The 23,351-nt window shown below is 41.2% G+C and overlaps 1 protein-coding gene across 2 annotated transcripts in view; it reads left to right on the top strand.

The window, feature by feature from the left end:
• Window positions 1–20,716: 20,716 nt before the first annotated feature.
• Window positions 20,717–23,351, top strand: part of CAMKK1 (calcium/calmodulin dependent protein kinase kinase 1) — a 141,777-nt gene continuing 139,142 nt past the window's right edge. For both annotated transcript variants that reach the window (XM_087957834.1, XM_026672430.2), the window contains exon 1: window positions 20,717–20,999. The gene's annotated coding sequence lies outside the window, so the exon portion shown is untranslated. The remainder of the gene's footprint in view (window positions 21,000–23,351) is intronic.

Here is a 23,351-nt window from a genome sequence, read left to right as displayed (position 1 = left end):
TCTCATTAACCGAGATTACAGGCAGGCTACTAGAAGAAGCCAGAAGAAGGCGTGAGCGTGACGAGCTGAGAGAAGATAAGAAAGAAGAGAAATTATCTTCAAAGTTTGAAAGAAACCAGCAAAGCAAAGTAAAGCACCTGGAAGAAGAGAATTTATCTTCGACGGCATACACAATTAAAAGTGTTTTAATTGTGGAGGCAGAGGACATTTGGCAAGATTCTGCAAAAAGAGAAAAAGCCAGAATGTAAAAAGCCAAAGAAAGCATTTGAACTAGCCACGTTTAGCAACTCTGATGTGAAGAATAATTTATGGGTGGTTGACAGTGGCGCATCCCACTGCATCACAAGAGATAAGACAAAATTTATAAAAATGTCTACAAGTTCTCAACATATATCTCTTGCTAACGGCTGGAAACTGAAAGCTAAAGGTCAAGGTTTTGCACGTTGTCCGTACATAAACCAGGATATAAAAATGTTGTATGTACCGCAACTAAAGTTTAATTTGCTTTCAGTAAGGGTATTAGATAAATTAGGTTATGTAATTACTTTTAAGGATAATAATTGCATAATTGAAAAAGATAACAAAAGGGTAACTGCAGCTTTAAATGGAACATTATATGTCTTAGATAATAGTAAGAAAGGGGAGGCTCAAACTGTATTTAATAATATAAAGCCTCATGATGAATGTATCCATTTATTGCATAGGCGTTTGGGGCATGTAAATTTTAAAATGCTAAAACGTACAGTTGAGTTATCTGAAGGAATAAGGTTAAAACCTTGTGATAAATATTTGCGTTGTAATGTTTGCTGTGAAGATAAGAGCAAAGTATTGCCTGCAAATAGGCTAAATGGTTTCAAAACAAAAGAACCTTTAGAAGTAGTATTTGCAGACATAATAGGTCCAAAGAAACCCAGTATGGGGGTGCTAGATATATACTGAGCATTTTGGACCATTATTCTAGATATGGGTTTTGCTATTTAATGAAAAGCAAAACTGAAACATATCAACATTTTTTCAATTGGCTTAGGTTTGCTGAAAGAAAGTCTAAACGACAACTGATAACCCTGGTGACAGATAATGGCACGGAATTTATTAATAACAAATTCCAGAACAGACTTAAGGTAGCTGGAATAGAGCATAAGAAGTCTGCTCCATACAGGCCAGAACATAATGCTTTTATTGAAAGAAGAGGCCAAACACTACAGGCAATGGTTAGAACAATGTTAAATGATTCTGGGTTACCTGATTCTTTGTGGGGGAGGCTACAATGTGTGCTAATAACATATTGAACAACGTTGTTAATACAACAACAGGTGAAATTCCATTCACCAGGTGGCATGGCAGGAAACCTGACCTAAGTTACCTGCACACATTTGGTGCACCAGCATGGGTGCATATTCCTGCACAACTCAGAAAAAAAGGGCAACATAGAGCTAAAAGATTTTTCTTCGTTGGTTATCAGGCAAACCATAGGGCATATAGATTTTGGGAGAAAGGCACATCTAAAGTGTTATGTAGTGCTAGTGCCCAATTTCTAGAACATGAAGGATGGGAGAAATTAGAACAGGATGCCAATAAAGATGTAATTGTTGAATCCTATAGAAATCCCATTAGTTATCCCTGTAACTTTAAAAATAAAGTAAAGAGACAAATACAGGATGAAATAGTGCCCATAGAGGAAGAAACAGATTCAATAGCTGAACAGGATGAGGAAGATGAACAGGTAGTAGTTCAACAAAGTCCTCCTGTAAGCCCTGTAATTCCCAGAAGAACTACACGTATATCTAGACCGCTTGATAGGTACCAGGCTAACACAGTGTGCCAGATTAATCAAGTTCCTAATTCTGTTGAAGAAATTAAAAAGTATCCTAATAAGGAAAAAGAAAAATGGTATGCAGCAATGAATAAGGAACTGAATTCATTAAGAGATATGAAGGTGTATGAAAATGCCAAATTACCTGTAGGAAAGAAATCCATTGGCTGCAAATGGATATTTAAGGTAAAAATAGATAAAGATGGTAATTTAATCCATAAGGCAAGGTTAGTAGCCCAAGGTTTTAGGCAGAATGCTAATGACTACGATGAGGTGTTTGCACCTAGTCTTAAGGCAGCAACCTTGAGGGCAGCTTTAGTGTGGGCAGCTAGTAAAAACTATATAGTTAACCATCTAGATGTGGAAACTGCTTACTTGCACGCCCCATTAAAACATACTATTTATATGAAAAACCTGTTGGTATTAAAAGTGAAAATAAGGATAATAATGATTGTTGGTTGTTAAAGAAAAGTCTCTATGGTCTTAAACAATCAGGCTATGAATGGAACCAGTATATTGTAAAGGAACTAGACAATATAGGATTTAAAGCTGGTTTAGCCGATCCATGTCTGTTTAAGAGGGAGACAAATGGGAAAGTATCATTATTATTACTATTCACAGATGATATTGCATTGATTACTGAAACTAATGATGAAGCAAATAAAATAATAGCATCATTAGGAAAGAGAATAAAGATCAAGCAATTAGGGGAGATAAAGAAGTATCTCGGTTTGAATATAAAGAAAACAAGGAAAGGTTTTAAGATATCTCAGGAAGATAAGATAAGCAAATTACTAAAAGATTACAAGATGGAGCTTTGTAAGCCAGCTAAGACTCCAATGAGTCAGGAGTTTAGCAACACTGATGTACAAAGCCCTGAGTTTGATAAGGTGATTTATCAATCTTTAATTGGTAGTTTGAGTTATATTAGTAATTGGTCTAGACCAGATATTTCGTACTGCGTGAATCAGTTGGCTAGATTCAATTCTGCACCATGTGAAAGACACTGGATTGCAGCTAAGAGGATATTAAGATATCTTAAAAAGACAATGGATTATTCATTGTATTTAGAACCAAAGGGTGATTTAATTTTGAGTGCTTATGCAGATGCTAGTTTTGCATCAGAAAGAGACACTAGAAAGTCGACTTCAGGAACAGCCATAATGCTGGGTAAGACATTAATAGGCTGGAAGTCAATAAGACAACAGCATATAAGTTTGTCTACTATGGAGGCAGAATTCTCCTGTTTATCATTGTTATGTACAGAGTTAATAATGTATAAACAAATGTTAATTGATATAGGTATAACTGTAGATTATCCTATAATTATACATGAAGATAATCAGGCAGCAATTCAAATGGCCACAAATATTGGAGTAAAAACAAGGAGCAAGCATACAGATCTAAGATACCTAAACGTGAGACAATCTGTAAGAAGTAAGATGATTCAGCTAGAGTACTGTATGTCGGAGGACAATTTAGCTGATAATTTTACTAAAGCCCAAGGTGCCAGTAAGCACCAGGAGAGTTGTGAAAAATATGGGATTAGATTGTAAGGTATTATATATTTATTTCACCCAAAAGGGGAGTATGTTAGGTATAACATTGATACCAAATATGGTTTGGGTGAATAAATATATAAAACTTAGATATCATGGTTTAAGTGCTTATCACTTTAAGCACAATGCAGCAGGCAATTAGCCAATTAAGGGTGCGGTTAGAAGTTACAATATAAGGAAGCATTAGAAGCTGGAAAGCTTACTGGCTGTAGCTGTAACTGTGATTACTGACTGTGAGTGCCTGTGACTGAACTGTTATTGTTTGCTACTGTTTGCTGATTACTGCGTAATTCTACTGAATATCCAGCGTTTGTTTCTCTGGAGAGTGAAACCGGAGGAGGAGAAGATATCTTTATCGGCTGATAAAGATATTGCAAGGACTCTTAACTTGGACTATACTAGTGAGTCTTACTGGATGGAAATACTGTGAATGACTTAATGGACTGAATGACAATGCTTAAACTCTAACTGGATTAAAAACTATTTAAACTACAAACAGTGTTTGTGTTCAGTGTGTGTATACTCTGGGGCCCTTCCACTCTCGTTTGGTTGCCTGGATTGACTACTGCTGCAATACTCTTCTAGGGGTTAATTCCCAAACCCTAACACCGGCACACGGTCGAAATGAGTGTTGTGAGGACTGGTCTCTCTCCGTTCGAAGTCGGTTGACCTCTTCCTCATCGCTGTCGGACGGGGACTCTAGGTCTTCATGGTGAGTTGATACTGGGTGTCTCTCTGAGCGAGGCGAGGTATCAGTAGCGAGTTTACGTTGCGTGCGTTGGTGCGGCGCATTTGGGCTGCCGATTTCTTTGTCGCCTCTGCTGCCGAGGCTTTTTAAGGGCATCGGTGAGGCGGATGTCCCCTTAGCCATAATTTTACTCTGGATCGTGCCGTCTTCTAGGCCCAGAACCAGGCGGTCCCGGAGGGCTTCTTCTAGGTCTGCAAATCCGCAGAGGCCTCCTAGGTTCCGGAGGTCCGCGATGTAATTGGCAAGGCTTTCGCCCTTCCGTTGGTCCCTCTGGTAATATTCGTGTCTTCTTACTAGGGTTGGCACGGAAGGCGCGTAGTAAGCCCTTAGTAGTGGCTCGAGGACGTCCCAGTCCATTTCTTTTACCTCTGCTGGCTTGGCAAGTGATTTTGCCATCTTAAACACGGTTGGCCCGCAGTGAGTTAGAAAGATAGCTCTTTTTTTTCCGGTTGTTGCATCTTTCAAATTGTTGGTCTCCAGAAACATCTGGAACCTATCCATGTAGGCCTCCCAGTCTTCGGTTTCTGGGTTGAATGGAGCGGGTGGTACGGCACCGCTGGCCATGTTGCCGTTGATGGTGCGTGATCAACCACGTGCTCTGTAGGTTGCTCTGTAGGTTTAGTCAGCTCTTCGGTCTCCGCATCTCATCCTCATCGCCAGTGTTAAGTTTGGAGAATAAGGAGACCAGACATCTGACCAGTGACTTCAACTCTTTAATAATAACAGGAATCAGAATGGAACAGAGCAAAGCTATGGGCAGCAGCAACCCTTTTATAGGGTTAGCTGCTGCCTTACTAACCAATGAAATTGTGCAACAGGTTCCAACTACTGACCAATAAGGACAGTCCCAGGAGTGGCCAATCAGGGACTGGTTCTGGCCCAATCCCAAGTTGTTGTACAAGGACCAATCAAGTGTGCAGGTTTTCAACCCCTAATTTGCATTTAGGTTATTCACTTTTATTGATTCACAACATTCCCCATTTTCTTCTGCTTCTGTACACCCAGCCTGAATGTCTTCATCAGTGCTTGGATTCAAATAATTTAACAATCAGTTCACCCAGGGTCAAGTTGGCTGTTGTGGGAGGCATGACCCAACCTGACCCTAGACTAACCGGTTGTTAAATTACTCACAAACACACTATCAAAGTGGATCCTGGGCGCTGTGCTGCAATGGAGAAATGGGCAATGGAGTGGCTGGCACAAGGAAAGGAGGAGAAGCAGGAAAGCAGCCCCTTTCTCCATTGCAGCGCAGCTCCCAGGATCCACTTTGATAGCAGGGGAAGGTAATTTAACAACCGGTCCATGTGAACCGGGGCGAACCAGCTGAATCCCACCACTGGTCTTCATGCTATCTTTTACTACTTGCTTATGTCTCAGCAAAGATCAAGAGAGAGTATAAAGAGATTCATATCTTCTATGGTCCATGGGCTTTTCTTTCCTGAAAGAACTACTCCCTGCAGTATTCCAGCTCAGTGTTTCTCAACCTTGGTCACTTTAAGATATGTAGTTTGAGAAACATTATTCTAGTTCTTCTCTGGTCATGAGAGTCAGCTGGGTGACTTTGGGCAAGTCATTCCTTCCCAGCCCTAAATGAGCATCAGGCTCTGGGTGTTTCATTTTTCTGGGTAAAAAATAAAACACCTCATTGCATCATGCATTCAGAGTTTCAGAATGCAGACTGACTTACGACTATTTATTTAATGAACATTCGAAATGATGACAGCATTCTAAAAAGTGATTTATAATGGGTCCTCACCTGGCTACCGTTGCAACATCCCTGCGGTCACATGATTAAAATGCAGGCACTTTGCAACTGGAATGTATTTAAATGGTTGCAGCATCTTGGGGGTCACATGATCACATGCAACCTTTGTGGGTGGTTTCCAGCAAGCAAAATCAATGGGGGAAGCTGGATTCACTTAAAGTACCATGTGATTCACTTAACAACCTTGGCAAAAATAAAAAGATAATAAAAAGAGTGCATCGCTTAGCTTTCTGGTCCCGATTGTGGTTGAAAGTTGTGAGAACTGCAGCAAACATAGGGCCAAAGAAACAGATTCTGCAACCAAGAAGTCCAAATGCTAGGAGCAACATTTTTTTCTGGGAAACAGTTGCATGTCAATTGCACTTCTTATTCAACTGATTAGTTCATTATAGCCTATCGTTGTGCAATCTCAGTGCATGCACTCAGTCACTGGTCATCTCTCAACTGGACTACCGCAATGCATTCTACATGGGGCTGCCCTTGAAGAGTATTCGGAAGCTAAAACTGGCAGAACGCAGCAGCACTGACAGTTTTAGGGGTCCCCGGGTGACCCATGTTAACACCACTGTTGCACAAACTGCACTGATTCCTGGTTTGCTTCAGGGTTCGATTCAAAGTGTTGATTTTCACCTTTAAAGCCCTTTACCTCAGATGTCCATGTTATCTGAGGAACCATCTCATCCCAATGGGATTGGCTCACTCAACTCATTCCAATAGAAGGGGCAAGCTGTAGACCAGGGGTGTCCAACCTTGACAACTTTAAGACTTGTGGACTTCAACTCCCAGAATTCCTCAGCCAGCAAAGCTGGCTGAGGAATTCTGGGAGTTGAAGTCCACAAGTCTTAAAGTTGTCAAGGTGGGACACCCCTGCTGTAGACCCTGTTGGTCAAGGAATTCCAGCTGGTGGGGTCCAGGAGAAGAGCTTTTTCTGCCATGGCTCCCACTCTTTGGAACATTGGTCCCTTCAAGATGAGACCCACCACTACCCTACTTACTAGCACTGATGATGATACCTAGTTTGGGTAATGAAATGCCTGCAAGAAAACAACCAAGCTCGGAGAACATCCAGGACCCATCTTTTCTACTATGCGCTACACATTCTCCTTTATTGGTAACCCTATCCTCTTGGTCTTCACAAAGGGCATGAAAATCTGGCTTTGGGGCCCCAATGGCCTCCCACTCTGGAAGTGATCAATAGATTAGGAGAAGATACCACGTCTACCCCGTTTACATGTTGCTCCCTTTTATGCAGTGTCTTCTTAATGTTAATATTTTAATTTAGTGCTTAATGTTTTTAACGCTCTTCATCAGGGGTGTCAAACTCAAGGCCTGGGAGGGTGGATCTGGTCTGCAGGGTGTTTAGATCTGGCCTGTGAGGCCACCCTCGAAATAGCGAAGGACCGCCCCGCAGTGCCTCCTCCAGTGAAAACGGAGCTCGTGAAGCTCCATTTTCACTGGCAGAGAGTTGCAGTAGCCACCCCAGCCTAAAACGGAGCTTGGGAGCCCATTTTCGCTGACAGAGGGTTGCAGTAGCCGCCCCAGCCAAAAACGGAACTCGGGAGCCCATTTTCGCTGACAGAGTGCTCAGGCCCCCACAGGTGCCCCCCTGACACAAGTGACATCATGCTGGCCATGCCCACCCTAGCCACACACACCCCAGCCCCCTGAGGTCAAACGCATGATGCGGCCCTCACTTGAATCGAGTTTGACATCCCAGCTCTACATGTTTTATATTATGTTTTATAGCATTTTAAGCCACCCAGAGTCGCTCGACAGTGAGGTGGGAGGCATATACGTTTAATAAATACAATAAATAAATAAAATGTGCAACTGTCCTTGATGTGGATGCTCCCTGTTTGATCAAAGGTGAGGTCTCTACTCTCAGATGACAAACTTAAGAGTACTCCGTATCTCGGGAACTTCCGGTTTGTCGGCTTCGCAAGCGGCAGGGATTTGTGAAGCTGCGCGATCCCTGCCGCGCTAGTTGCTTGGGGCTCCGACCCAGACGGGTACGAGCTAGGCCACTTGCAGGGGCAGCTGAAGGTAGGGGATCCGGAGAGGGGTTTGGGGTGTTGCAGACCCTCCCCGCCGGTAGAACCCCTTTTCCCAGGACGGTGCAGCGGGTCCGTAATGGCCGCCACAAAGAAGCTGGCAGCCGGGTAAGAATGCGCAGGAGGAAGTGGAGAAAGTGCTTGAGAGGAGAGAGTTTTTCTTGGCTCCTAGGACTCTAAGACATATTTAATAAAATTCCTGAAAAGTATGACTTTCTGAATAATACCTGCCAGAAGAGGAAAAAAAGCGGCTGTTTGATGGTGCTGAAAGGATAGCTTTCCTCTTTTCCTACGGAATAAATAACTGGATATTAAGAAACCTATTTTTTAGGTGAAAATTGGTTTTAAGCGATGAGTGGGAAGAGAGAGGATTAAAAAGAAAATATTTGTATGCTAAGACTTTGTTGGAGCAGATGCCTTAAGGATTTGAAGACTAGAAGATATTGCAATAAGATTTTAAACAGATTTGGACTTTCTTTCTTTTGATTGATATTACCCCAGAAGGAGAAAGTGAGAACTCTGCCTTGGTTTGGACTGACTGATAACTTTGGGACTGTTTTATTTTTTTATTTTCTTTGAATATTCTGGTTGTTGTAAGAAGAAAGAAGGGGAAAAGAAAAGAAAAGATTTATAATGGCTCTTTCTGTTGAGGAACTAAGAAAAGAATATGAACAAGCAAAAAAAATGGTAAAGATGGTGTGAAGAAGCTTTCCTTTTTTAGAAATGGCGCTTACTAACTATCAACAAACATTACAACAGATGAAGACAGCAGAGGAACAAGAAAGAAAGGAAGGAGCCATTTTTAATGAATCTCAGAATTTGATCAAGAAAGAAGGAAGAGAGAAAAGAAGAAAACTAAAGGACTTAAGATCTAAAAACATTTAAGAAAGGGAAAATAAGGTGCAAAACCAATATGATGATAGTAAACAAAAGGGAAAAGGAATACGACAGAGAAGGGAAGCCGGTAAGGCAGAGGTTAGAAGAAGGGGGTAGAAAGGTTTGTTGGGAGAAGAAAGAAAGGGAAAAGGTGGAGAAAAGCTACAATGTTTTGAAATTAAATGGAAAAAGAAATTTTTTATGGATAATGGATAAAGTATAATTTAAAAAAAAAAAGATTTTGCAAGGTACATAAGATGAGATGGTAGTATTGTAATGGTTTAAGAGTTGATAAGAGATTAAAATGTTAAAATGTTTAAAAATGATTGGCTTTAAAATTTAATAATAGGGAGGTTTAGAATACTGTTTTAATTAAAGAGTTTAATAAGATTATGGTATTGATGTTATTATAAAATTTTTATTATAGTATCTTTTTTAATATTTGGATTTATTGTCTAATTATGTACTTAATTATTTTGGATGTATTAGTTAGATAGAATGTACCAAGCAAAATCGGATTGGGTATTGGATATTATTTTAAAGATTAATTTGACTAACTTAGGGGGAGATAGAAAGGCATCATACTCTGATTAATGATTTCAGGAGAAACTTATTTTCTTCTTTTTTATAAGGAATGAGACAAAGGGATGATAAAAATGGACAAAAGATACAAATATAATGATTCAAACTAAGATGATTAATTAAGATAGAATTAAGAAGGGTGAAATATGTGGAGAAGTTAATATAGAAGGCTTAGAATGGTAAATAAAATAAGTAATGATATGTAAGATGAGCATGAATATAATTGAAGTCCATGAAGAGAGAGACACCTGGGTCCAAGTTACTTTCCAAAAAGATTTTTTTATGTTTTGTGTGTTGTGTGTATATGTTTTTTTGGGGGAGAATTAGTAAAAACTTGTAGAAATATAGAATGAGAATAATGGTAACTAAGTCAGAAAGAAATAGATGAAATAATAATAATGATATTGAATAAGAGTAAAGAGAAGTAAAGAGAAATTGAATAAGAGGTTTTGGTATGTTATATGGAAATGGTTTAAAACAGAATCATAATTTATCTGACTTGTTAAATTTACAATGAAAAAGGTTTAAACATGTAATGAATAATGATAATTTGTGTGTTTTAAAAATTAATAAAACTTGTTTAAAAAAAAAAAAAGAGTACTCCGTATCTCGTGTTCATATTTTATCGGCTTTCCTACTTTGCTCACTTGCTCACTTTTAAAGAGCTTTAGAGGCTCTCCCTGATTCACATTCTCCATCCAGACGGAATCTTGTTGCTTTCCAGATATGCCGTCAGCCAGAAATGAAATGAAAGGGAGCTCCACGGTGAGTCACAGGCTGGAGAGACAAGCTGGGAGGGATATGGAAAAAATGAATGAAGCATGGGTGAGAAAGACAACAGCAACTGGCCTGTATTCCATTTATGCCGGGAGGGAGGGAATTGAGCAGGGGGACTTACAAATGAAGCTGAGATTTTTGGGGAGACATCTTGCAAAAGCTTAATCATGTCCTATTTACTAAAAACAACCTTGATTATATGCAGGGAAAGCTGAGAAGGTTGCAGTGGGTGGAGAAATGCTTATAATACAATAGGACACCGGCCTCTAGTTTAGGTGGTTTTGCAAAATAAATAAAAGGGGGAGGTCAGAAAATTAATAGGGGGTAAATCCACTTATTTCCCATAATTATGAGACCAATTCTCCATAAAGAGAAGCCTGGAGCCATGCCTCCATGTCTCTGAATCTCAATTGCTAGTGGTGAACCAATAGGGGAAAACTCTTGCTTTTAAGTGGCATGGAAACTTCTAGCTGAGAAATGTACAGGTAGTCCTTGACTTACGACCACAGCTGAGTCTAAAATTCATGTTGCTAAGGGAGACATTTGTTAAGTGAGCGTTGCACCATTTTACGATCTTTCTTGTCACAGTGAATCATTGCAGTTGTTAAATTGGTAACATGGTTGTTAAGTGAATCTGGCTTCCCTGTTGGCTTTGCTTAGCAGACAGTCACAAAAGGGGATCATATGACCCCCTGGGGCACTGCAACCATCTTAAATATGAACCAGTTGCCAAGCCTCCAAATTTTGATCATATGACCAAGGGGATCCTGCAACAGTCATAAATGTGAAAAATAGTCAGAAGTCATTTTTCCCCCAGTGCTGTTGTAACTTTGAATGGTCACTAAATGGACTGTTGTAAGTGAAAGACTACCTGTATACATTTCTCGGCTAGATGCTAGATGAAGTAGTTTGCTGGCTATCCTCAAAATAGAATAGAATAGAATAGAATAGAATAGAATAGAATAGAATAGAATAGAATAGAATAGAATAGAATAGAATAGAATAGAATAGAATAGGAATAGAATTCTTTATTGGCCAAGTGTGATTGGACACACACAAGAATTTGACTTGGTGCAAATCAGGGGTGGGATACGACAGGGTTAACTACCGATTCGGGATTTACGAGGTTCGGTGATTTATGATGGGCTTCCCTGCACGCTGAGAGCCACGTGCCTGTAAATCGTCATCAGCAGCTGCCTGCAGAGAAGCAGCCTTTGAAACAGCCCACTTTTCCTGCTTTTTTAACTGCAGCTGTGCCTTGTTCAGCAGCTGAAGTTGAAAAATCAGGAAACAAAGATCATGTAAGAGCCCGGGTGGGTGGGTAGGAAAAAAACATCAGCAGACATAGAACCGGTTCTATGTCTGCTGCTCTTCAGAGCTTCCGGTTCTACAGAGGTGGACAGAACTGGTAGAAACCCACCCCTGGTGCAAATACTCTCAGTGTACATAAAAGAAAAGATACTATTCATCAGAAATCAAGAATCATAAGGTACAACATTTAATGATAGTCATAGGGTACAATAAGCAATACAATAGGGTACTAGGAAACAGTCAATATAAATCGTAAGGATGCAAGCGACAAAGTTACAGTCATAAAGACATAAGTGGGAGGAGATGGGTGAAAGGAAGGATGGGAGGATTAATAGTAATAGTAATGCAGACTTTGTAAATAATTGAACAGTGTTGAGAGAATTATTTGTTTAGCAGAGTGATGGCTTTCAGGGAAAAACACTTCCTGTGTCTAGTTGTTTTGGTGTGCAGTGCTCTATAGCGTCATTTTGAGGGTAGGAGTTGAAACAGTTTGTGTCCAGGGTGTGAGGGGTCTGTAAATATTTCCACAGCCCTCTTATTGACTCGTGCAGTATACATGTCCTCCATGGAAGGCAGGTTGGTAGTAATTGTTTTTTCTGCAGTCCTCATTATCCTCTGAAGTCGTGATTACATAAAGAGAAAGAAAGTCACCCTAACCATTTAGTTGCTGAGACCCACGCAGCGAGTAAACTTTGGTTGAAGATATCCACACAGTTTATGAAGGAGACATTTTATCTGTCTTTGAACCTTCTTCCCCATCGTTGTATGTAGGTATGAGATCCAAACATATCATTAGTGTTAGTCCTTGACTTAAAACTATTTATTTAGTGACCACTTAAAGCAAAGATCCCCAAACTTGGCAACTTTAAGACTTGTGGGCTTCAACTCCCAGAATTCTTTGCCAAGTTTGGAGACCTCTGACTTAAAGAAACAATAGCACTGAGAAAAGTAACTTCCTACCGGTCCTTGCTCTTACAACTGCATCAGCATCCTCATGCTCATGTGATCGAAATTCAGGCACCTGGCAACTGGCATGCATTTATAATGGTTGCAGCTTCCTTGGGTCACGTGATTGTCATTTACAATCTTCCCAGCCAGCCTCCGACAAGCAAGGTCAATGGGAGAAGTACACTGAGAGCTTATGAACTGGAGACAAATTCCTTCCAGTTTTTGAGTATTCAAAAGTACTCAATTCACACTTTCAGGCAGGTCTTGGGCTACTAGATCTGGAATGTTCATGCAACGGCAATTCTCTTACTAAATAAATCCAATATTGTGTTGGAGTTGACCAGGCTGAGCACAAGGGCGGAGTCAAGTACATCATCAGTCTCAAGTCCTTCGCGCCCACAGAGATCTTAAGTCCAGCCTACCTTGAATTCTGTAGAATTCTGTCAAACCCAATCACATCGCGGTCCGTATCATGACGTGTCAGTATTGTTTTTGCCCTTGCGGAGTCAGGGTGGGTGTGGCCTGCATCCGGCACGCATGATTAACACCCTTGCTATAGACTCTAATCTACCACCAATTTGCTTTGACTGTTAGTACTTCATTTTCTTGCAGAGTGTTAACATCCAATAAACCTGTATTCATTTGAACCACCTTGACTCCTGATTTCCTGTGCTTGACAATTTTGGAACTGCACAGTTTACTGGCTCGAAAACACACTAAGCCATTAAAAGTTTGTCAAGCAAATACAGCCCTTCTGTTTGTAACTAATCTGATGTTCTGGGAATAGGAACACCTGCAGAGCACATATATAAGAATATATGTGCTCTGCAGGTGTTCCTATTCCCAGAACATGTGCTTAATCAAACAAGTGGTAACAGAATTTATTTAGTTTTGGGTTTGGCATATTATTAGGTGAATTCAGCCACTGTGGGTTGGACCCTTTGATCTGTGGTAGCCTTGCCTAACTTGGCACTTTCTAGATGCCGTTGGGGCTGTCGGAGTTTAAGTCTGGAAGGTATCAGATTGCAGGAGGCTGATTCATTGCTTAGTATATTGTCTGAGCCCAGTTAACTATGTTTTATTCAATAAAATCTGATTAAACCAGCCATAGGTTAGCATGATGCATGATCAATTAGATTACATCTTGTTTCTGCAGGAGCTCATTAGACATCTACAGGGAGTTCTCCGTGTGAAACAAGATATGAGGACAATTCCTGTTTCTAGTATTGTTCAACAATAGATCACACAATTAATCTATTTTTTGTTTTCACCATTAATCCGTTTATTAATTAACGTGGTTGCTTCTTTTTTGCTTACTTGGGAATGTTCTAAGGGAGAGAGAGCTTTTAAAGGATCTTGAAGCAAGTTTATTTGGCTACCAAGTGGCCCCAAAACATAGGGAAACAAGGAAGGAGGTTTAGAAGAAGTGAGAAGCAAAACCAGAGAAAAAAGAAAATATTATGGACATTAGTGCCTAGGTTGGTTGATTATATGCAGTGTTTGGTTTATGAAAGGTGTAACATGAAATGAAAGCTTTAGAAATGAGTTGGAAGATGACTCCTATAATTCCACGCATGGCCTGACTTACTTTAAACAAAAAGGCAGAGAAATGAAGTGTAAAAAAAGAAAGCAAGGCAACAAAAGAGCCAAAAGGAGTATTTGTTGCTTATTTTTTCTTTTGCTAGGGAAAAAAAACCCAACTCCCCAGGGATCTGCTGAATGAAGCTACCAATCACAGCTACATTAAACCAGATAGTGTGGCTTTAATAGCTCACTCCTTCTTGTTGGTAGTGATGCCTTAATTGTGCCACGATGAACCTAATTACAAATGCCAGTTTCCTCCAGCAGAGGTTCTTGGGTGTTTCATTGCTTTTTAAAAAAAATTTTTTACAGGTACTGAGAGTACTGTAACCCTAAATCCAGAGTAGGTGTCACCTCTGCCTCTCTTAGTGATTTGTCATTTATTTATTGCATTCAGTTGTAGAAAGTTAGCACCCACCTCTCTCCTAGAAGAATGAAATATTTTGAGAAATATTTAAAAAAGACAGAATATTGTATTTCCCTGGATGAGAAATTGAGAAACATGTTTTTAGAGGGAGAAAGCAGCCCCTGCCTTTCTTAATAGCCCTCAGCAGATGTCAGCACTTAAGAGATAAAGAGCTTATTGAAAGAAGCCAAGTTTCTAGGTAGCTCCATTCATGGGCAAAAATTCCCTGCAGCAAGGTCTGAAAAAAGGTAAGATTAGCCCTCAGCCACAATAGGAATTGCCCAACGCCCCTTCATTGAATCAGCCATCCAAACTTCAACCAAACTTAGCTCAAACATCTAGAATTTGTACTTTGCCTATAGAGACAGCTATGATCCCTACATAGCCCCTACATGGCCCCACGGGAGTCTGACAACAGCCAATAGAATACATGTTCTTGCACAGGAACAGGAAGCTCAAGTGCAAAGCCCAGAGAAGGTATAAAAACCTCTCACTCTCAACTCCATGTGTTCAGCTGCCCAGAATCACATGTGGCTCTGCTTCATCAATAATCACCATCTTTCACCATCTTTTCAATCAGCCTCCATGTTTCCAGTGTCTTTCTCCCAGCTTGGAACTGAACCAGATGGATATTTCTTCCAACAGTAGAATGGCATTGATCAAATATGGCAGCGCTTTAACATGTAACCAACATAGCACTTCATTTACTTCTTGTAAAAAGGATATAACTGGAAGCTTTTAAGAAGAGACTCAACTGCCATCTGCCCCAAATTATGTAGCGCCTTCTGCTTGGACTAGATGACCTAAAAGGTCCCTTCCAACCGATGGTGGGATTCAAAAAATTTTTTACTACTGCTTCTGTGGGCGTGGCTTGGTGGGCGTGGTGTGGCTTGGTAGGCATGGCAAGGGAAGGATACTGTAAAATCTCCATTCCCACCCCACTCCAGGGGGAAAGTTACTGCAAAATCCCATTCCCTTCCCACCCCACTAACCTGCTTTCCAGCTCCGTTCTCCTGTGCAGGGCAACAAAAGAAGACCCAGCCAATCAGCTGGGACTCGGGAGGCAGAGAATAGATGGGGGCGGGGCCAGTCACAGGTGGTATTTGCCGGTTCTCCAAACTACTCAAAATGTCCACTACTGGTTCTCCAGAACTAGTCAGAACTTGCTGAATACCACCTCTGCTTTCAAGTCTGTTAATCTGTTAAATAAAAACTCAATGCATAACTCTGTTAAGGATTCCTCCTCTTTGATTGGTGGCAACCCCTTTGCTGTTGCATATCTAAAGGAATTTTGCTCAAGAAGTTTATCATGTCTGGTGGACTTAACCACAGTCCAATCACCTGAGTTATAAACCTGTCATTTCAAATAACCTGGCCCTATGCCATGGCGGGCTGCACCTTGAAACATGGATTAACCAGATCCATAGCCTGCAGGGCTTTATACAATATCATCTCCTTCACTATCAGCATAACAAGAACTAACAATCTGATCATTATTTTACACACTAGAGCCTTGTCAAAAAAAATTTTTAAACCTCAACATGGTTCTACTTTTCTAAGACTTTGCAATCTTAACTCAGATTCCACCTATTCTGGGTGTCCTTGCTGAAATCTCTTGCAATCTCCTAAAATACTAAAAGGGGCAAGATTTTGGCAATCCCTCCCAGTTTCTGAGAGACTTATTTTCTAAAATAAATAAATAAATAAACCAAAATGTTTAAGTCTGCTTTTCTGTAGACATTTAGAGCTGCTATGGGTATGTTGCAATCTATTGGTGTTGCAGCGCACAAGTTGCTGTGGCACACAAACCACAGAAAGCTACTGTGGTTTTTCTGCAGGTGTTTTTCTGCTGGTTAGCCAGCTTGGAATCACAATGAAGGAAATTCCTTCATAATCAGATTTTTTTTTCTCTGTATCATTGTATCATTAAGTCTAATAAATGACAAGGTGTGAGAAGACAAGAGAACACAGATCAAGGAAGCCTTTATGGGCAATCCACTAACACACATCATTTTAGAACAGTTGCGAGAAAAATAATTGCAGTTGACAAATTCAGCAAGTGGTATGTGGAAGAAAAAATGTATAGCCTTGACCTAAGGGGGAAAAAATTATGAACATGCCAGCGCTTCTTGCTGTAAGATGTGGGAGGATATTCACCATTTATTCCCCTTGTCTCCACCCTCTAAAAATAGGAAGGAATGTAATTAATTTTTCAGACCATCTTTCCTTAACATAGCAGAGTGTAACCGTCATGGATTAAAGCTCCCATCATCCCCAGTCAGCATGACCATTGTGGGTGTGTGGGTGTGTTACAACACTGCGCACTGTGGGAGAATACTAGATCAGGGAAATGCTGTTTCGGACTATATATCCTTCATAATAGTGCAATGTGATATAAAAGTTCAATGTGTCAAACAGTCCTCATCAGCCTGATGGTGTTTTGGAACATTATTTGCTTGCTGGCTTACAGTTTGAAATCGTTTTGATGAGTCTTTCTCAAACTTGGCAACTTCTGCTTTAACAAAGCAGAATTAGATTTGAGGAAACAAAACAACCACTTCACAAACGCATGGCACAACACAGGAGATCAAACCTACAACAACACGATTCAGTAGTCTGTCTGCATCTAAAAAACAAAGGTCACCATTTTTAAGACCGCAAAGTTCATATTCTGGACAGAGAGGACCACTGGTTTGAAAGAGGGGTCAAAGAGGCCATCTACCTTAAAATTGAGTAGCACTCTCTCAACAGTTTGGGAGGGACGCGGTGGCTCAGTGGCTAAGACGCTGAGCTTGTTGATCAGAAAGGTTGGCAGTTCGGCAGTTTGAATCCCTAGCACCACGTAATGGAGTGAGCTCCCGTTACTTGTCCCAGCTTCTGCCAACTTAGGAGTTCGAAAGCTTGTAAAAATGCAAGTAGAAAACATAATACAAATAAAATATCTTTTTTTGAGAATAGCATGGTCCTGGGTTATCACTTCTCCATACAGACACAAACTCAATTTCATATTTGTCTTTGTGTTATAACTTATTAACCCTTATCACCCATATCTTATTACTATTTTAACATTTTCTTAATATTTTTCCCTTCCTTTAGTTTTCTTGACCTTGCTTTTAATTATCTCATTCCTTGTTTTGTGAAAACCCAAATAAAATTTTTACCAAAAAAAATGCAAGTAGAAAAATAGGGACCACTCTGGTGGGAAGGTAACAGCATTCTATGCGCCTTAGGCGTTTAGTCATGCTGGCCACATGACCATGGAGACGTCTTCGAACAGCACTGGCTCTTTGGCTTAGAAACGGAGATGAGCAAACCCCCCCCAAAAAAACTGGAAATGACTAGCACATATGTGCGAGGGGAACCTTTACCTTTATCTCCCAACTACAATACAGTCCTTTCAGTAATCTCAAGAAGTTCCACACCCATTTGCAATCTGATTCAGGTGACCCTGAGGTTACAGATAAACCTCTTCAGTCACCATGACCAGATGACTGCAAAGAATATCAATCCTTCCATTCCCCACCATTCAGTCAGAACTGAAGAAGCTTCTTGGATGAGAAGTGAAGTGTTTTCAAGGAAAAACAACTGAGAAAGTCCAGTTGCCTTTTGAAAAGCACCTTTGGGACGACCATGATCTGGATGATTGAGAATCTCCATAAGCATTTCTTCTCCTTCCCCAAGTCCATTCACATATTCCATTATACCATCTGTGCCGTGACAAGAGTCAATTAACCCATCCAAACAATCCTCAAATTCAACCCTCTCTGGTGTGCAGGAAAAAGATGTTTGTAACCTATACAAGAATTCAGTTACAATGTAGAACAGCTATATGGGGTTCGTGTAACATATAATCAGAAAGTTTAGACTATGAAACTACATGCCTCTGTTTTTAAATAAGTGCAAGTAAACCCTTTTGTTGTAGTAGATTGTTCTTCTCTAAAACGTCAGAAATGTAGAAGCTTTTTCGAAGATATGGGACAAAGGAAGGAAGATGTGAATTGTGTGCCTCACAAGAGCTGGATGCACATAACATAGTAAACCTTAAATAAGGGTTAACAAACAAAGCCCTGAAGTTTATGTAACATGCTATAACAATAAATAAACAAGTAAACCACATACTATAATAAAACTGTATAATAACCAGAATCACTTGTTTGGTGAGATGGGCAACTATTTAAATAGGATGGATGGATGGATGGATGGGTGGGTGGGTGGGTGGATAGGTAGGTAGGTAGACAGATAACATTCAGATTTATGACTGATGCAATGTTCTGGAGTCATGTTATCCCCATTTTCTGACCTTCTGACAAGCAAGGTCAATGGGGAAGCAAAATCCATTTAACAACCATGTTACTACTTTAACAACTGCAGTGATTCACTTAACAACTGCAACAAGTAAGGTCTTAATGGAGCAAAAGTCACTTCACAACTGTCTCACTTAGCAACAGAAATTTTGGGCTTAATTGTGGTTGTAAGTCGAGGACTACCTGTAATATCTTCCCTCTTATATCAATCCTATTCTGGAGCATCTGTCACAGATGCAAAATCCATCAGGTTTTATCATCCACTAATAAATTATAATGTGAGCAATGACTGAAACCGAAGTGAATTCCATGATGATGGTAGCTTTCTGATAATCCAAGAATGGCTAGAGAACATCCTAATTAGTTGCATGGAAAGGACATAGCCCAGAACTTGCAAATAAACAGGCATTAAAATAAATATAAAAATAACTCCCTTCACACTACAGTTTACAGCAAATCTAAGACTGTGTTTATACAACATGCATATTTATTCATAGTTACCATGGCTTATCAAATTAACCTAATTTAAACAACCGCGTGGGCTGGGGCAAAATGTATTCAGTGCAGTGAGGTAGTATGTTGAGCAAGGGTGGTGAGCTTTGCTATATTTAGTTCGTAGGCTTGACACAACCTGCTAAGTCACAAACAAGAAAACTACATTGTGTCTTAGCATGTAAACACAGCCAGTGTGCAGCAGGAAAAAACAGGAAGGCAGTACACCCCCATTCTTAGTCTAGAAGCTTGACCTGATCACTCGATTATTCCCATTTTGCTTTGTTTTATGAATCTATAGACCGCTTCCATCAGGGTTGCTGCCAACCTTGAGTTGTTTATTTAAAAACAATAAAGGTGGAATGTAAATAAAGATAGATAGATAAGATAGATATAGATGATTGATAGATGATAAATATAAATAGATGATAGAGATAGATGATAGAGATAGATGATAGAGATAGATGATAGATAAGACGATATAGATAGATGATAGATAGAGATGATTGATAGAAATAGATAGATAGAGATAGATAGATAGATGATAGAGGGGTAGATAGAGATGATTGATAGATGATAAAGATAGATGATAGATAGAGATAGAGATAGATAGAGATCGATTGATGATAGAGAGATAGAGATGATTGATATAGATGATAGATGATATATTAGATGATAGATAGATAGATAGATAGATAGATAGATAGATAGATAGATAGATAGATAGATAGATAGATAGATAAGAGAGAGGGAAGGAGAGGGAGAGAGAAAGAGAAAATGATGATCTGGGTTGCAAGGAGTAACAAAACCAAATTAAGAAATACACCACGGACTTCATCAAACGGGTCCTTTCGCACAACGTGAAAATCTCCCACGTGCAGGTCCGTAGAAATCTAACCAAGGTTAACTCACCTCACCCCTTTCCTAAGAGGTCTGTAGGGGGCGTGCATAAGCGCACCATCGTGCCTACCGTCCCTGTCCTATTGTTTCTCTTATTCTTTTATTTTTCTTATATGTACCCATTTCATGTATTCACAACTATGTATACACTTATACTTATTATCTTGTAAACAATTGGCAAATCAAATAAATAAAATAAATAAATAAACTGTAACCAAGGTGAACTCAGCCCCAAAGGGAAAGAGCCGTGATTTGTGGAGGGAAGGGAGGGGAGGGCAAGGTTCCCTCATCTTACACACACACACACACACACACAAAAGTGTACGTGTAGCTGCTTCTCCTGGCCAGCAAGCCCGGGCACGCGAGAGTCGCCCGACAACTTTTCTCTGCTTGGCAGGCAAAGGCAGCAGCGCGGCGATTCAGCGGCAGCAGAAGCAGCGTTTCCAAAGACGTCCAATGGCGATCCGAGCCCGGCCGGGCAATTGTCCAGTCCAATGAGAATCCGAGGAGCTGCTGTACTATCTGCCAATCGGGCCGCCTGTCACAGGAGCTGTGTCCCTGGAAGAGGAGGAGGAGGAGGAGGAGGAAGGGCGAGAGCCCGGCTCAGTCGCCCTGATTGCGGATTGGAGGCTCGTGGGAGCGCTCTGCCCGCGTCTGTTGCAGGCAGGAGCACGTTGGGGAAGCGGCGAGGCGAAGGCGGCTTGGCTTTTCAGCCTGGGAGGGGCGGTGGGTGGGTAGATGCCGCCGCCGCCGCCGCCGCCGCCGCTTGCTTCAGCCCGGGAGGCTGGCAGGTGAGCTGCGGCAACAAATCGCCGTGAGCCGCGGCGATCGCTCCTCTGGAAACCGAGCGAAGGCTTTGCGGAGCGGGAGCGCCTTGCTGGGGAAGGTAGGTCCTTTGTTCGGGGCGGCTTTAACCCAGCGCCGATATCGTTCTGGATCCGGGAAGAACTCGGTCTGCCTCCCCTTCTTCCCTTCCGAGGCTGGTGAAGGGATGCGGAATCCCGGGTTCTTGCCCGGACGCGGCGTCCTTCTGCTGGAGGGGTGGTCGCTCCCGGCTCGGCGTGGAGGAAGGAGCTTGGGGGGCGACCCGAAACCAGAGGAAAGGGGGACTGAGAGATGGGAAACGCGAGAAGGGAAAAAGTTGCCTCTGAGCGAGTGCAGAGCGCCCGAGCGGGACGTTCACCCTTTCTAGCCGAGGGTGAGATTTTGGAGCAAGAGGGCGAGGCGGGAAGGGTTTTCCGCAGCCGGCGGCTCATTCCCAATGCGGGGAAAGTCCGGATCAGCTCAGCCTCTGCTGCTTCCCACGTGCAGGTGTGTATCCTGGGCGGCTGTGCACACGCGTTCACTGGGCTGCTGCATCTTGACGTGTAACTTCAGCTCCCGACTGTTTCGAAGCCCATCTCTTCCAATATCCCGCTTAAGTGTATTGAGAGGCGTTGTAAAAAAAAAAAAGAACAACCAACCTTCCTTCACTGGAGCAATAGATTCTAAAGGGGCAAATTCCAGTTCACATCTTGTTCCTTTGAAATCAGAGTTTCTCCACCTTCTCCCCCCCCCCCCACCTTTTCCGATCTTGTTTTTCTTCTGTGCCCCTCCATCCAGATCCCAGTGACAAATGCAGCCATGGGACAGTAACTGGTGCATTTTGGGACATCTCCCAGGCACTTTGCTTTTCTGGGACCTCCTCAGATATGCCCTGGCCCACCTGCTAATTTTTCATCTGTGGCGCCTCTGAAATATCCTAGGGCTCCAGGGGCCCCATATGATCCCAGTGGCATAAACCACTCTTTTAAATTGTATTTAATGTGCAGTGCGATTGGGTGCATTTTTGTCACAGGCCTCTCCACTTCTTTTATCTAGCCTGCCTTGCAGGGTTCTTGTAAGCTTCCTTGATGCCGGCAGGAATGAGAAAGGCATATAAGCAATAGTAACTAAAATCCAGATCTGCATTTAAACCTTCTCAACACTTATAAATTACCCCATTTTTTTCATATTCTGCACCAAGATGCTCCCTTAAAAGGGCTGTTCGAGTTCTTTTTTTTTCCTTTCCATTTGAGACAGAGGAGGGGAAAAGATTACCATGGCATGATGACCTTTCTGGGCAGATAACTTTCATGGTTTACTGATGAGCTGTCTTCCACCAATGTTTAATCTTTAATTAAACATGATCCTTTCAGACCCTTTGATTCTTGCCCTCTCACCAGCATGTTTTATCCAGAGAGAGAGAGAGATAATTCATTAGCTTTCCCATCTGAACACTGACTAGAATAACTAATATGCTAAAATACTTTTACGGCTGGACTTAAAGTATTAATAAAGCATCTGCTGTTTTGCATTGCATCAGTTGCGTAAAGCTTTACCCCAATTAGCAGTCATGCAGGAGAACCAAAAGAAAATAGATGAAAGTAAAGGAACAGGGACCTCTGTCGATCCAGATGTGGTGGGTAGGACAATATGCAGGTCTGGATGGAGATATGGAACTGAATCAGAAGATGGTGCACCCTTGAAAAACCAGATGTGTATTTTGAGATTCTCCTATACACAGAGATGCTGTTACCTGTAGAAGGGCAGCTAGAAAAACCGGAATCCTTTGCCACTGGCATTCCCTTTGGGAGAAACCTGCTTGAATTGGGTTTTTTTTTTTTGCAATGGTTATGGTCAGATTAAACCACTTTTGGTGTATTCCATCCAACGCTGCCTTTTAAGATGGTGCAGATGCTTCAGCAAACGAAGAATGCATCCCATCTGGTTGCTGGCTAGAGATTGGCAATGGGCCAGCATCAACTAGTAGCCTGAACATCTAGAGGTCCTGCTAACCGGCCTCAAAAAGCCAAAATATTTTGCAGCCAATTTATTTAAAGGATATCTTGTCACTACAAACCAGTGCAGGCCTAGGGGTGTTCCATAGAGGCCGTCTAGTGATCTAGTATATCACTCAGATACAAGGGATATGGCCTTTTCTATGGTAGTTGCATCTTTATTGAATGCTGGAAATATGCCTGGCTTCCTTTCTGACTATTTCCACCTGGATTTTAGAGAGCCAGATAATCTTTCCTGCTTTTAACTGCACAATGATATTAGATGGTTTTTAATGGTCACATGTATTTATGTATTTATCAAATTGTTCTGAGGGCCTTGGTTTTAAAAAGTGGCATAAAATATTTATGTCCTGTAAGTAAAAATGTAAACATGGAGCCCAAAAGAAATGTGAGACCATCTATAAAAGGTTCAAATGCAA

This window comes from Notechis scutatus, chromosome 1 (assembly GCF_049901735.1).
Source record: "Notechis scutatus isolate UNSWTSFEM ecotype Mainland chromosome 1, rNotScu1.2, whole genome shotgun sequence".
NCBI lineage: Eukaryota > Metazoa > Chordata > Lepidosauria > Squamata > Elapidae > Notechis > Notechis scutatus.
Note: the sequence above shows the minus strand (reverse complement) of the source record. Positions and strands in the feature narration are given on the sequence as shown.